At 39.7% G+C, this 17,156-nt stretch overlaps 1 protein-coding gene across 4 annotated transcripts in view; it reads right to left on the bottom strand.

The window, feature by feature from the left end:
- Nucleotides 1–15,178, bottom strand: part of pak1 (p21 protein (Cdc42/Rac)-activated kinase 1) — a 28,120-nt gene extending 12,942 nt beyond the window's left edge. For 2 of the 4 annotated variants that reach the window (XM_079565727.1, XM_079565726.1), the window contains exons 1-3: nucleotides 12,972–13,052; nucleotides 10,747–10,871; nucleotides 9,781–10,136 (exon numbers count right to left, since the gene is read on the bottom strand). The gene's annotated coding sequence lies outside the window, so the exon portion shown is untranslated. Of the gene's footprint in view, nucleotides 1–9,780; nucleotides 10,137–10,746; nucleotides 10,872–12,971; nucleotides 13,053–15,055 lie in introns of those variants that run through there. The other 2 variants (XM_079565725.1, XM_079565728.1) reach the window with 2 other exon arrangements.
- Between the last annotated feature and the right edge of the window lie 1,978 nt (nucleotides 15,179–17,156).

Here is a 17,156-nt window from a genome sequence, read left to right on the forward strand (position 1 = left end):
TCTTTCATTAGACCCTCAGTGGGTGGTTAGTGTGGGACGGGGGCGACCTATGGCACTTTATAACTGGCTGGATTGGTTCCAGAGAGAGTCCAGACGGCAGCAAACAGGTTCTCTCAGCTCTGACTGAGATAAGGTGTGTCTAGGCCACAACAAAACACAGTAAGCCCAACTGTTTACTTGCGTAGCGCTAAAAAGAGAAAGCGGCAAGGCCCTTTTGATCGTTTATTATAATGATCAGGAAGTGGCTAATAAAATCATGAGGAAGCAGACGATCACATGAATGAACGGTTCATCTGGAATTAGCTTTGAATCTTTGTAATAACCAGAGCCAAAGAAGAGTTCACAAATGACAAAAGCTTCTAAGATGAAAACAACAATGCGCCTTTTCATTGCAGGGAAGGGCCGCACGACAGAAGGGGAAACTGCAACACTTCAATATTGTGACAATGATATAATTATTACAATACTGTACTAAACCATTTCAACACTAATTGTTCAAATTCGAACAAACATTTTACGAAATTATTTTTTTCATCAAAATGTGTCAAAACAAAACTTAAAAATACAAACAAATCGGGACCAATTCAAGGCTAAAATTGAACTAAATTAGGAAACTCATGACTAAGCATCTGCTGCTGATCGCTTATTCAGACACTACCGTGGTCATTGTTTCACTGTTGTAATGTTTGGAGCAGCCCTGTGAGACAACTGGAGTCGTGATATTGTTCTATACAAAACAACTTGATTGACTAAAACTGAACTTTGGCACATTGAAGTTAACATGTGTTTTTAAGCTATATTAGCAAAAATCTGTAAATCTCAGTCAGATGGAAGACCTCAGTGATTTTGTGATGAATACTGAGCACAATCGATGATGACAATTTGATAATTAATCGATGTAATGTGCAGCTTTAAGTGTAATGAAGGAACTGGCTGTGCTAACATACTGCTGGCAGAGGTGGTTTAAGTCCAGCATGTTCCCATGCACGCAGACAGATCAAATACACTGACAGAGTTAATCAATACAGTCGCTATGTGGTCAGCAAGAACACACAGAGATAATCAATCACTGCAGTGGCTCATAACTGTGGGCGCTTTTAACTTTACATAAAAAGAGGAATTTGGAGGCCATTTAGTAATTCATTATTGACTTTAATCATTTCCTGTGTCAATAAGCATCCTTTGGGGATTAGAAGAGACATGGTGTTGAGATGTATTGGTTGTTTTCTGATTCTTCAGTGCAATCATTGGGAAGCTTATTTGTCACCAAGGCGCTTCACAGGTTTATAGGTTGCATTGTGTATTTTGGAAGAGAAATAAACAAAAAGAAAATCCACAATTTACAAAACAGATAATTTATTTTAGTTTTTAGGCTCATGATCTCACTGTATCACACAAAAACACAGGTCGACTGGAATTAATCAATGAATTTTTTTTTTTTCAGCTTGTTGGACAGTTGCCTCAAAGGAATTGTTAATTTGTTCAAACAGAGAACTGCTTGAAAATCAACAATAAGACAGGAAAGAGAAAAAACAAGAAAATGTAATGTCTAAATGTCCCAAAATGGAGGCAGCAGGTGGATACAGATGTTCATTTTAAGACTAACTAGGAATTAAATATGTAATCTGAAATCAGGCAGTGGTTGAGTTGACTATAGAGGGTTAAGGATGGGGATGAAGCTGCTGGTGAATATTTTCTCAAAGCAGTTTGTGGTTATGCCTGAGCGTTGTTGCAGACAAGTAGCAGCACTTTGTTTCTTAAATTGATCCATCTCATTTGCAGTTATAATTAAATTTTCTTTTCTTGATTGAAAACAACTAGAGAAGGTTCTCACAAAAGCTTCACTCTGCCCAAGTAAAAAAAAAAAAGAGCTTGTGAGGCCTTTATTATTTTAAACTCCTCACAAAAGCTAGTAGATCAAGTCAAAATATAGAACATGTGTTTTTTTTAAATTCACTTTAACTTTGACGACAGTGCTTATTAATAGTACTTCTACTTTCCAACACCATACTTATCTTGGTGCTCCTGTTTTATCCAAGTATGTTGTCTAAAGCTGAGATAATGCAGACATGTGGTACTTACACATAGAGCACTGACCTATTTACTGCAGACAGGCAGGAGAGTGGTCGCTCCAACAAGCTTCTCCTCTGTCTCCTAATGTCATAAATCAAATCTATGGCTGCCATTCACATGTTAATGGACTCTTCTTAGAAAAATCATTTAGCCCAAATTTTATCCTTAAGGGTAAATGTAGTGTTCTGGACGGACGGCGAAAAACAGAAAAGTTGACGCTAGCCCAGACTACTAGGAGTTACTGTCCCAGCGATGTTTCACGCTCCTACCACATACAATATTAATCTTTCTATGACTGGGTAGCAGGCGTTTTCAAACATTAATGCAGGATCTGAATGACCAGCAGATGAGGAAGAAGCGGTAATCTGGAGCCTATGTCAGTCCGAGCCATAATGGACGCCTCAGTGGGGGCAGGGCTCTTCATCTTCTTCTTCATAGGCCTGATTAGGACGCGTTCTGTTTGACTTGGCTTCGGCTCGGACTGCGCTCCTTTCAAGAGATGCTGATTACTTGGACGGGACGGCAAAGGGGGACACCGAGAGGACAAGATGAAGGGCCGTTGTTTACTATGAGCTCCTTATCCCGCTGATGCTCATGCTGTGGTCTTCTGCTGTCTTTGCCCTTTAGTGCGGTTATTATGCAAGGACAACAACAAAAAAACAACAACCAGTCTTTATGATGGAAGGAGGATAAACTAGGGACGCGGGCCAGAAAAAACTGAAATGACAAAACATGTTGAGCCAAAATTGGAGTCACGCAGATGTCACCATGTTGCAGCACACAATGGTTTCTCACATCTTACAATCAGCAGAGGGACATCGCAGTGTCATGCTATGGCCACTCCTTTAATTTCACATCCGTGAGACAGAATGCACAGCTTCACCACTGATCTAAACGACAGCATCAGTAAGTAGTAAGTAGAGTATTCGATGATGATTTGTCACGATACACCGGATGCAACACCAAAAGCAACTGTTTCTACTTGTACTAGGGTTGGGCCCAACACAAAGATCGCTGACTGCTGTTGTTTTCCAATTCTCTCAAAGTAAAATGAAGTATTGCTAAATGACAGTAAAGTTTGTTGATACAGCGTTGCAATTCATAAAAATTGAATCAAATGGTGAACTCAATCTGCGTTATTGGCTTGTTAATCAACAGCGGAAAAGAAAATCCTGTGTCAGTCTCCGCTCATTGTTTAAAGTTTTATAGCTTATTTTTATCTAAATTCTGTGTTATATGTTTTGTGTTGCACGTCTGCAGAAAAAATCCTAGTTTGTGAGCCTGTTCTCAAACAATGGCAAAAAAAAAATATTCTGATTCTGATTGTTTGAAGTTTCGAGGAATAAAATGGAAACTGTTTTACAGTTTTTTACTGCTTTACATTAAAAAATTTACAGAATATATGAGATGGATCAATATGGTTACTATGGTAACCGGGCACATTTTCTCCAGTTCAGTTTCACTCAATCTAAAAGCTTCTCGACTGGAGCTTACAACCTACAGGCCAATAACGTCTCATTTGAAAGCTAAGACCTAGAAAACTGATCTTTTCTGTTGCGTTGTCGCCAACTTTTTTGTCAAATTTTTGTTTTGTTTTCGTGTTTTTTTGGGTTGTGTTTTTGTCATTTTTTCTGCTTTTTCCCATTGCTTATTGATGCTTTTTTTTGTGTGTTTCGTCACTTTTTGTCACTCTTCTGTGGCGCTTTTTCATCACTTTTTAAGCCCTTAAGCCCCGCCTTAACCGAGCACGTTTTCTCCAGTTTTACCCACATCTAAAAGCTTTTCGACTGGAGATTTTACAGCCTATAGACCAGAACGCCTCATTTGAAAGCTACAAAATTGATCTAAACAGATCTTTTTCCTCGCGTTGTTGCCATCACTTTTTTTGGGCTTTTTTTCATCTTCAGTCTTCTGTGACTTTTTTGTTGAGTTTCTGTCATGTTTTTGTTTCTTGTTTGTTGTTGTTTATCTGGTCAGTTTTGTCACATTTTCATCACTTTTTTCATCACATTTTTGTCTCGTTTTTGTGGTGATGCTTTTTTTCAAGAAGCTTTTAGATTTGGGTCATGCCTGGATACCTGGATAACAACTGGAGAGGATGTGGTTCAGGTTCAGGTGGGGTTTTTAACAAGTCAATCAGGTTTTTGATGGTTTTTTTTGGTCACTTTTTTATTGTGTTTTCATCCTCGTTTTTGTAGCTATTTTTAACGCTTATTTCCAGAAGCTTTTAGATTTGGGTAAAGCCAAACTGGAGAATATGTGCTCGGTTCAGGCAGGGGTTAAGAGGTTAATAAATATATAATAACTATCATTACGCCACAACACTGCAAAAGTCAGAAGTGCAACAAATGAGAACAAAATACACACTGACCACATATGACGTCATGAGCACGAGTCGTAGAAAAGACTAAACATCAGACGTTTCTCATCTATTTTCCACAGACATGCCTTGAGGAAAGTTGGGAAAACATCTTCTAATCAAGCCTTACGACATAATAATAAGCCATCAGGAGCACGATTACACTATCACATGAAAACAGATGAGGCAATCACTTGACTACAACTACATGTGTTACTCTGTTAATATGGAAAAGGCGAGGTAACGCATCATAAGCCATTGTTCAACACTGTTCTATCTGCATACAATCACTTCCAAACAGTCCATAAATCATTTAACTCATCACTCCTTTTGTTTGTGAATTTTGCATATTTATGACCGAACTGTGAAAATGCTAATAAAAGCCTTCAGAGGGATTGCTTTCTTGCTGGCTCTTGTTAGCGCACAGCACGTCCTCCGCGAGATCAAAGACTGAGCGGTTTACAGTGCATTATATCAGTCCATAATGTGCCCGGTGCAGGTGGACGGCTAATGTTGCTTTCATTCAAAACAAAGGAATATAACAGGTTGGTTGACACTCGGGAGGAGTCATTTACTCAGCGTAGGAAAGCCACTCTCATTTTACCACGCTTTAGCCATTCCCAGACTCCCAGCTGGGACGGCCTGGGAGATCATCTGTCATTTAACATCTCTCGGTCTCACATATACTTTACATACAAGCGCAGACAGTAATATACAGGAATGAGGTGTGAAAATCAGCGAGTTGCCAAGAACACAATGTTTGTATCAGTTTATATCCAGCAGTGTTGAAGGAGCTCACATCTTTTCCTTGTCGGTTTAACAGTTTTGCACAGTAGGGCCTTTGCATTGACTACCTTAAAGCTGATGCCTGTGTTTTATGAAATATAATGAGCGGGAGTGTGTGCCGGGGAATCTTATTGGCCACCCCATGTGCAACTCCACCCAGACAGACTGAGACAGAACAGTGAAACCTATTTCACTTTTTCTTACATCATATGACCAAATGTTAAAGGGACTGAATGCAAGTTGCCCGTTTTTATACACACTACTGCCACCTCAGGTCTTATGTGTAACTGCAACTTCTATATTAGGCTTGTGCAGGAAAATACATAATTCTAACATTTTTAAATATAGTCCCTTAAAAATTATGGGAATTTGCCATAAATAGGCGATTGTGCAGGATTACTAACATACTAAAACTTAACCTCTTACCCCCCGACTGAACCGAGCGCATATTCTCCAGCTGGCTTTAACCAAATGTAAAAGCTTCTGGACTGGAGAGCAACAGTGCAATGCCTCATTTGAACGCTAAGACCTACAAAAGTCATTGGAACTTTGTTATCACATTGTCGCCAGGTTTTTGTTACACTTTTGCTGTTTTACTGGCATGTTTTTTTGTCATTTGTTGCTTTTTCATTGGTCTTTTGTTGTGTTTTCGCCACATTTTTCAAATTTTTTGTTGTGTTTACGTCACTTTTTGTTGCTCTTTTGTTGCTTTTTCAATAAAGCCAAACTAGAGAAAATGTGCTTGGTTCAGGTGGGGGTGAAGAGGTAAAATAAAAAATGTATTTTGAACCAGTCTTACTGCCTTCCTAGAATAACTAAGCAAGAACAATAGAAACAGATGAGTATCTATCGAGGGCAATAGAATATTCGTGTTTTACAATGACTGTGGCACAGTGTGCTTCTCCGGTTTCTCTGCAGTATTTTTTTTTAGTTTAGATAATTGTATTCACATTTTTAACCATTTTTGAGCTAGTCCTTGTTAAGAACAACAAGTCATGTTTAATCCTATTTTAGACAATCTTATGTACTGACCTGGTTTAGCACAATTTCGACTGGGCTTAAACTTGGCAGTGCTCAAATGTATTCTTATTTTTCATTTCTTGTGTACAGTTTGAGAACCACTGCTTTTATTATAATCATTCATCTATGGGCTTTTCTTTTTCAGGAGTCACCACGGCAACGCAATTATCTTTTTCATCATTTCCACCATTACTTACAGTGCAATTATCTGGACTTCTTTTATGTTAAAAGAATAAATCAACAATTAAACAATCAACTATTGTATACCACTCATGTGTAATTTGATTGGCAGATTGAATCCTTTATAATCACTCCACTTGTTATGTTTACCCCAGTGGTCATGTGTGTACCAGGTGGAGGCAGTAAGGGGGCGGGGCTTGTGCCTGTGTGCCAGCTGGTGCACCTGCTCACTGTCACTCTACGGCTCAGACACACCTGCAGTTGTACTTAACGCATCAGCCAAGAGAGCAAAGTGGAAAGTTCAAATCTTGGTTTTCATGTACACAAATCAGCTGTTTTTTGGTAATCGCATAGACATGAATGTGAAGCTGTAAAGCTGTAAAAGACAGTAGTGTGCTTTTAAAGACCCAGTCCCAAGGCTAAATAAATTAATCTTATAGTGCCAAGAAGGGCATTATGTGGATGCTAATGTCAGAGATTTTTGTGAGACTCCTGTTGGGATATTGGGCTCTACAGAAATGAAGAAAGAAAGAAATCTATGGTGTGCAGCAGTGTTTTTCCAGATCCACCTTTTCCACATTATCTTCTCTGTCAGGTATTTTGTAATAATAAACCACATTGTATTCCCTTTTGGCTTTTTACCCACTCCAGACTTTCTGCTCCACTTCTGACAACTCTCTCCTCCAAAACTCTTGACCTAAGGAAACTTGTTAATCCCTTAAACCACCTGAACCAACCTGAACTTGCAGCATTTCATCCTTTTATTTGACGCAGCCCTTGGCACCTCTTGCTTCTAAAACCCCCAGATTCTCCCTTCACAACTCTCGAATTTCTTTGTCATGCTGCCACATATAAATACACACGCAAAACAAATGGGCAGCACCGTCGCAGCAACAGGCATCATCCGGGGAGATTACGGGCATAGCTGTGTCAATGTGTCAGTGTGTAAATGTTTCTCTGTCTCAATCCATCCATCTCTCTCACTTACACCCCTCCCTGTGCACAGACAAAATGGCCAGATGGCTTCCAATCCTACATGCTAATCCACGACACACAGACTGTAGCCGTGACACACCTACTGCAAGACTATCCACACTGCTCTGGCCCCTATACACACGCCGCTGTCACCCCGGAAGAGACCACCATTCTTCTGCTAAACGGTTTCTATTGTGAACAATGAGCTGTCCATGAGCATAACTCATTCAGGCTAAGTCGTCAACAGATGGAGGCCTACTTGTATGTGTGTGTCCTACTATCATATTTCAGGCAGCCCAGTTAGCAGGCCACTCGCCAACGTGAGGATCTGTGTCTATGGCTTTTGTTCACTGAGGTGAGGTAAGACAAACTGTGAGTGTTGGGTTTCAGAGGCCAGTGGAAAAACTGGGGAAATCCAAACACAGGGTATTAAAATAAGAGACAGATGGATGCAGTTTTTTGGTCTAAATAAATGATCTAAATACTTTTGATTATGTTAACTGGTCCTGCGTTTTCCAGCACATTTCATAGGAACCCATTACGGGTCGTCTTTCTTTGTACATTTAAAACATTCAATCCCAGCACAGCCAGTAGTCAAGTGGTTAAGACTGCGGCCATTTACATGGAACTATTCCAACCTCAGCATTGTGTGTTCAAGTCCTGGCTCAGACAATTTGCTGAGTGTCTCTACCCGCTCTTCACCCCCCGCTGAACTCCACACCCTGAGCTGTCCAGTCTTATAAAGTTCACGGGCCGAAAATCCTTTAAAACAATACTGTTGGCCATATCTGGTTTGTGATATCGGTCCTTGAATAACACACATTCTTTCAGCCACTGAGTTGCATTAATTCAATAATAAAATAGAGTGTAATAGTAATAAAGTTACGCATTCTATAAAATACCCTCTTTGATTTCTTTGAACTGGGATAACTTTCTATACCACATTCTTCTAGGGAGTCAGGTCTCAGCAAGAGTCATAAGGTTGTATTGGTATTTCCATACATTCATATTTCATCATTAACGCCACAGAGGTGTATAGAGATTGTCTAGTGTGACATACAGAGTATAAGCCTAAACATGGGTAGACATAGTCATTTAACACACAAGATGTCTCCTTGTGTAGTTTAAGGTATGAATACAAAGTTTGAAGATTAGCCATAGAATAATTGAGTTTCAAGTGACTTTGTGAGAATTTAATTAAGAGAGTGATTTCCTGTTTGGAAAAGTGTGTCTGATGAGCCTGTAATGAGAATAATAAACAAAGATAATACTATGCAAGACACTATGTCTGATTTCAAATTCATTCTTTCATTACTATTATCTGGGTCTGGACAGTATCAATAAAGGACCGTTGAACATGCATATTAATGTTACAAGCCAGTGTGCACAGGAAGCAGAACCCCATCCCCCAATTCTCTTCTTTAATCTTTGGACTCTCCTCCATCACTGATGACTCCCTTATATCCCTCACTCACACGACAGCCAGACAACAGGTCATGGCTCAGGCCTGAACCAGAGCATGACTCTGCTGCTTCCAATGGAAGTCTGGCCCTGGCCCTCTCTTGCCAGTCGTAGTCTAAACAGAATAGCCTCCTCTGCACAAAATATACTGTAGTTTGAACTCCTGACAAACCTCTCCATTGCTCTTTGCTGACGGCGGTGGAAGATTCAGGGTTGGAATAGCTGAGCTTTCGCAGGACTGACTCCCACCCCCACTCCGATCCCAAATGAAGTCAGGTGACCAGATGTTGTATTTCTCCTTGTCACTACAGCCGCCATCAAGTGCTCTACACATCCATGTTACAGGCATGAGACAGTGAGACAGAGGCATGTTTCTGTGTGGGCCTTTCAATAGAGGACACAAATAGACAAAATTCTCTCCTCAACATGCAGGCATCCATCTGTATCTATGTACATAACAAAAGAGCATCCATCAGCACATTAGCCATCCATCAGCCTCGGTCCACATCTCCACTGCCAGCCTTGGGTCTCCAAACCCAAAATAGCATAGCTTCTTTTCTGTTGCCACTGCAGCTGCTGCGCTTTTCCACCACTGACACAATCACACAGACACCAGGCCTGCACAAGCGGCACCATTGATTCAACACCTCCTCATCAATAAAGATGCTATTTGTGAGGCACCAGGGAGCGCACACAGGGATGTGGTGATGCCGACAAGGATACATGACCTTATTCAACATGCCAAGCCCAAATGATGTAGCCAACCGTGTCCGTGTCCCATAGTCAAACAGCTGCCTTCTTAGCAGGGCAGAATGCAGAGTGAAGGAGGAAAAAAGGCTACAAAGCACCCCGCGGCCTCCCCCTCTTCCCGTCTCTCCTCCCTCCTGCCTTCCCCTCACATCCCCACTGCACACACATGGAATTACCTGAAATATGCCTTCACATTCTCGAGCTCGCTGTCTCTCCGTTGAGCCGCGCGTGCTGGTCGGTTCATCGTCAGGATCCTAGTGACAGTTTAAAGGCAGGATCGCCATTCTCTTGACAGACCAGTTCCTGACCCTAAAAGCAAGCTTGTTCGGCAGGCTGGATGCTTCACTGGCTGCTCACTGTTCCCTAGCTCATGATGTCATCCGCCCTGCTCGTCCCATTGGCCCAGGGGCTGAATATTAATGCAGGCAGCAGGTCTGGGGGAGGAGGCATCAGCAGGAGGGGAGGGTTGATTTTATGTTTGACGGGCCAGTCTCGATTCAAGCTCAGGAGGGAGGGCATTTATGCACAGCTTCTGAAACAGAAACCAATCAGTAATCAACTTAGGTTTAAATACAAAGAAAGAAGCATCAATAAGTCGCTGCTGATCATTTAAAATAACAAATATTGTATGCTTTGTATGTAGGCTAATATTGCATACATGTTGACTGCAGTGGAAGAGTTACAGAACCAGACACATTACAATATAGAACATGATTTATTTATTACTTTTATTTTATTAGGATAATGCCATTGAGATTCAGAATCTCTTACAGATCTGCTGGCCACAGAGGGGACCCTGTAGTACCTGTTTTAGTGGTAGAGGAAACCTACACAAGGAGAGCTCGCAGACTCCACACAGAAAGGCCCCACCCGGTCCAGGAACTGAACCTGGGCTGCACCACGGGGATTATGCTTGAATGAAAAAAAAAAATTAAAATGTAATAGTCTACACTTGTTTTTATGAGTAAAATAAAATACATTTTTCATCAACACTATTTAAAATTATTATTATACAATTTTAAGGCACATACTACAGAAATAAAATTAAGATAGTGTGTTTGGAGCAGCCGGACCCAATAACCACAAATCGAGCTGCGTTTGCCCTAATTTGCCTATGATGTCATCTTTTTCCTGCCGCTCACCTGTGATTGGTTGCCTGGTACAGCATCTGCTCAGTCTCATGGCTAGTGCCTTTAGCTCAAGGTGGAGGCCACAACTGAGGCTCTGAATCATGGTGGTTGTCTTGACAACCCTGTAATGTCGATGCCTGTGTTGAAGGAGAGGAACATGGCTGATATGATCGACACTCGCTCAGAGGAAATCCTCATGACTGTAACCAAACACCTTCTCTAAGCCTTCACGGGAGTGTCAAGTATAGCTGCATGATGTTAGAAAGACCGCCCCATTCAATATGTTCAATACTGTGCACAAAGTATACAGCACAAATACATCTGTAATTATAATTCAAGATTGGGTCACAACTGTTATTATTAAATATATATTAAAAAACTGAACTTGTGTTATGAAAACTGGGCTGGTTGATATTGAAACTGAAAACTTGAGATAAATGTATCTTTTAAATTAATACTGTCAAATTAAAATAAGAATTCAAGCAGCCACAGAGAGAGCTCTTTGAGAGAGATCTGATCACATACACAGACAACTTAACCAGTTGAGAGTGATGCAAACTAGACCTGCCCTGTGCTATGCAAAACATTTCTAAAAGAGAAGTGAAAGGAGCCTATTATGACTCAGCCACTAGGCACAGAAGATAAACGTGCAGCGCAAACTAGGATTAAAGATTCATTCAATTTCAAATTTCAGTCTTTGAGCCAATCGACTTAACCCTGCTTTTGACACTTCTGCAAATCTTGTTCTTAAATCTTACTTTTGCACAAATTTAGCTGTTTGTATTTCAGTTTCCTTTTAAATGATAAGAATCCTGGATGTGTTTATGAACTTATTTATCTCACTGGGAATTTCACACCAAACATCTAAATATAGTAACGGAAAGATAAAAAAAAAAAGTAGCATTTTGTGCATCAAATAAATGAGAAGTGCATTCAACATGTGTAACCCGCATTAAGAAACAAGTCTTTCATTTTTGGGGCGGCAACTTCCTGAGCAAAACTTCAGCATAAGTCATAATGCGCTCTAGATGTTCAGTATTTGACACATATTTACAACTATATAATTAAACTAATAACTACAGTCAATTGAAAATACAAGTGTGTATTTTGAATCTTGTGACTTCCATCATGTGACTCCTTGTGAAAAGCCTAAGTCAGAGAGAAGCTCGACCGTTCTTTTTGGCAGGGAGTTACCTCGGCCATGTCAGCAGCCTGCCAGTTACTACACAGTGGAGTGACACTTCTGTCTCGCACGAGGATTAAAAATACCTCAGTTCATATCCTATCTGTTCAATTATTGTGTATAGTTGGGATCTTTGCAACAATCGCTGCAGAGACAGTGGTTTGCTGGAGGCTAAAGATGCGGTGCTGGCAGAGAATGAATCCTACACTTACTTTTCAAGGCATTTTCTGCAGAATATTTTGCAGGGGACGTTACTGCAGGCTATAGGTCAAATAGCCATCATTGCAACACACAACATTATGGGAATCGCAACTAATGTTTTCAGGAAAAGGGAAGGAAATGCTAAATACAACTTGCTGAAGCATCATCACAAGCTACACAGAAACCTTCCTGAATGTATATTGCATTTATTTACATACATTTACTTTTCTATAACTGCAAAAATAAATAAGTAAATGTGAAGTTACAGATGCTAGCTCGACTATTTCAAAGATTGGTTCCAGGCCATATTGACCATAACATAAATCCAGAAATCAAGACATCAAACCTTGTCTAAATTTTAATTCATCTGTTGATTAATATTGCATAATAGATGATAGCATTATTTCCTATTAAATGGCAACAATTAAGATTTCAAGATGAGTCGTTTGTTTGTGAATGAAATATTCACAGTTCTGGTCATTGACGACTGTATGAAGCTGATTGAATTATGGATGAGATGATCACATTAGTGGAGTCGTGTCTGACGGGGCCAGAGGGTTCACAAAGATGCGCCGAGTTCACAGGAAATGAAGATATACAAGACAAGATCGGCAACAACTGATCAAACTCACTTTTTGCTCCAACTGGAAAGTTTCAAAGTCATTAATTAAACAACTTCACAAACTTTATTCGTGAAATTGAAAATCAAATCTTACATCCAATAGAGTAATATGTAAGTTTGTTTTAAACTGATGCTAAAGGTTTAACATGTGCACCTCTGTTTGAGCTTCAAGACCAGTCAGCCACATTCATAAGTGATGGACAGTGCATTATTGTAATGCTCTTCACTTACCACGCGAGATTAACTTCTGTAAGCCACAGGCCGGTACCCTGGCATGTCCAAGATAATAGGTCACGCTCATCCATGCTTCCGCTACAACACAGAGAACAACTTGTAGTCAGAGCTGGCACAGCATAGATTACCCCCAAAGGAACATCATGGAAGTTAGGGATCTCTGTCCTGCTGATAAAGGCAAATATATTGAGGATTTATAGTTATGTGGCTGCCATTAAGAGGTGTAGCAGATGAGATGTGCAGTGCGTATCAATTACAAAGCGTGTCAGCATTATTATAACCAGGAAAATAATTTGTCTCCTATATAGGACCATGATTTACTAAGCCAGGTGCTAAATTGCAAGTACTACTTAGAATTAGTAATAACATTTATTTATTGGTTTATTTGGTCGGGGCAGTGCATGTTAATGAACATACATGGGTCTCATGCATTTAAACACGCCACACCGGATTGTAGCCTTGGGCTAATTACGATCCGTTGTCCCCCACTCGCACTCTCAAACACACTCTCCTTCATCCTGACCTATTGTACATGTTTGTAGTGGTAGGGGAAACCGGAATACCCAGAGGAAATCTACACAGACAAGGGGAGAACATGCAAACTCCACACAGAAAGGCCCGTCCAGGTGGGAAACAAACCAGGGACCTTCTAGCTATGAAGCACGAGCACTAACCGCTGTGCTACGGGCCCGCCCATTGTATAGTGTGTTACACCTGATTTATCAGAAAAAAACATTATTAGTGGTGCAAATCTGATATCTAAAAGTGTTGGCCTTTTTACAAGACATAAAGTAAAAAACTAAATATACATTTTGAATAAACGAAATTAATAAACATAGTAAGTACCCCAACCCTTACCAAGTTTAGAGGATCTAATCAATCAATCAATCAATCAATCGAATAATAATAATATTAAAACAGGGCTGCAACATACAGTATACCAACACCATATTACTTATGGCTACCAAGCTATTTTCAGCCTATTACGAGATTATTACTGTGCTACAAAATGTGGCCAAAATATATAATACACTGTAACAGCTCCTTTTTTCTAAAAGAGTTTGAATTTTTATTAAAAGGCAGAACAACTAATAAAGTAAAATACATTCTGCATTATGCTATCATAAGTCACTGTCTAGTTAATTACAGTATTGATTTGATGGTACACTACACTGCTCACTGTCTTGTTTTCCTGTCATCTATCAGAGTCATGTCACTTATAAAGTCACTTCTTGAGCAGTTGCACCTATCATCTCTGAGAGACCACCACAACACGCCAGTCTGGTCTGGGACAGCAGCGGTTTGAACAGGCCCCGCCCCCTGACAGCTGGCTTATTGTGAGCTGTGTTTCTGAGGCGGCCTTGTTTCCCTCTGCCTGGACAGTTCAATAACTAATCTCAATGCAGTCAGCAGCACGAGGCTTTGAAAATCAGCCGCTCTCAAACAAAGTACAACATGCTACTGGTGGCTATAAGCAAGTTCACATTAGGATTCAAAGAGACAAATATATAAACTTGGACTTCACTCGTTTGTCAAATTTAGATCATCAAAGTTGTTTGTGTGTGAAGCACTTTTACCTGCATTTTATGTTCTTTGTGAGATGTGTGTGATTGATTGATTCAATACAGTTGTAACTGGCCTAAAGGTTTTACAGTGCAACCATCTGAAAATGACAAAGGAACAGAAATCTGTGATTTTGATTTGTAACTTTCCCACTTTTGTTTTTTACATCAAGCCAACAGTAATTACTGCATGTGATGTTAAACCAATTTATTCTCATTGGTAAGCTTACTCTTAGTAGACCAACTATGTAGCAAAAATGCAATGTTCACTTTAAGCTTCTTAGATTTGATAAATAATTAATACCCACAACAGTATTGTAGACTATTTCATAAACAGTCCATGAATCACTATTTACTACTATCTTAAAATACATCAACAGTCAAGTGTAGGGCCTTCCTCAGGCTAACATTGACAGGCCACACGTGCTGCCACTCCCTTTGTTAGATCAAGGCTAATGAACAATACACTTGTGCCCCTTACAAACAGCGTTATTGGGCCACAGACACATGTGTACTCACTGCTTTCTGGCTGAACACACACGGACAATGGGACACGTCTGGAGAGCTGAGACCCAAACCCCTAGGAAAGGCAGATGGTTCTCGGGGTGGAGGACTGCATCACCATTAGCATGAGAAAAGACAGGGACAAGCTGCACTAGTGGGGGACAGGTACTGGTCCTGTGTAGGGCACACATGAAAAAAATTAACCAGAGTCTGAACTGATCAGAGATCCAATTATATTTATACTAAATGCTATGTTTTAGGTACTCCCAATTTTTACAGTAGTCAATTATATAAAAGATCAATAAGTGAACGTATCCAAAGTACTTAAAGCAGTAGTTCTGAAACTGTGGTTTTCTTCAGGTAGTACTTTGAAATGCATTTACAGTCCATGTTTTTCTGCATAGAAAATATTTACGCCAGGTTTAGATATAACTTAGTCCAATTTAGACCAGATTTAGTCCTGCATTGATCTTGATCTAGGTCTGGTGATACTGGTGGAAAATCAAATATTATTAGGTACTGCTCATGTGAAAAGTTTAAGAACTACTAACTTAAAACAGCTAAAACTCACATATATAGACTAGCACCATAATTACTTAAACATTTGCTTTGGTTATTGACCATGTTACACAATAAACAAAACAACACAAGAATCTTTCATGACTTTCATAAGTCTTTGAAAATGAAATGTTAGCAGCTTCCCTAGGGTCCAGAGGTGTTTTCTTTTCTTTTCACTCGGGGCATTTTTCACCTAAAAACATAAACTTTGCTGTTGCCACAGCTGCTGGTTTGTAGCTTGAGCCGCTCAGTGGGTGAAGCCAGTCCTCTGTTGTTTTTACTCATTAATCATCAAACCAAGACATGTCTACCATTACTATACTCATACTCTCAAAACATGCAAGGGTAATACTCAAGAACCTGTTAAATTATACACCTTGAAATTTATTACACTAATACCAGCAAATAATACACTTACTGTTATTACACAGCAGCTATTGAAGAGATGCAGTGACATCACTGCACAGACTAGGGTAACCTTAACACTTATAACCCTTGTGTCTGCCTCCACCCTGTGGTTAAGTCCTGCATGGCACACGCTATTGGGAAGTATCTGATTCTGAGCAATATGTTGTACAATGTTAGTGTTTTTCAACCTGATACAAAAGTTAGGTTGGCAAAATGTAGTATTTTTTCACTAGTGATGCCCATGCTCATTTACCTTGATTGGAGTCAATTCTTATAATTTGTCTTGATTTGGAGATATAGCCTCTGAACCCTGAGACAGGATTGAAAACTCACCGAACCAAAGGTGACCGTGGATAAAGTGGAGATGGAATGGGACAAATATCACTTCACTGCACTGAACACAAACACATACATAGTAAATGGAAGAATTAAAAGGTGAGAATATGTTTTGAATACATTGTGTATATCAACATTATACAACTATTTAGACTTTAAAATGTTATAATCCATAAATCAAATGTACGTGATTAGACAATTACTTGGACTGGAAGGCAACACGCTTAACACACATTGAATTGCCTACAGCAAAATGTGGATTAAAATAATTATCTTCGGCTGTGTTCTCTCTGTTCCTAGTTACTAGTGGATAGTGACAGGCGAATGTATTTTTAGGAAAAATGTTACCATTCACCATGAATTTGACACTAGACAGATAATAGAAATGAGTCAAGATTTAATATATTATGTCATTCCTTGATTAGCCTATGATTATAAACCTATTTGAACCTCTTTTTTTGTAGGAATTAAAGGCTCCAACCCTGCATATTATGAATCAGTGTCATCACTATCGACCGATTCCCCCATACCACCTTTTTCTCTCAGTGACCCCTATCTTACCAGCGGGTGCATTGACCCTTCTATGTTCTAACCTGACACTAAATGTATTTTAATGAACGGTCATTTGTAATTTAAATGGTTAATATATTGAAGAACAATAGTCAATATAAAATTGATACTGAAATCTCTTCATAGCTACATGGTATGGATGTCTTTTCTCAGAAGCTTTGGGGACTGACTGTGAACGCCTTAATTTGTAGTCCGGTGAGACCAGAATGATGCCCCTCTGTATCTTTTTATACAGAGGGGCATC

This window comes from Gobius niger (assembly GCF_951799975.1).
Source record: "Gobius niger genome assembly, chromosome: 11".
Taxonomy (NCBI): domain Eukaryota; kingdom Metazoa; phylum Chordata; class Actinopteri; order Gobiiformes; family Gobiidae; genus Gobius; species Gobius niger.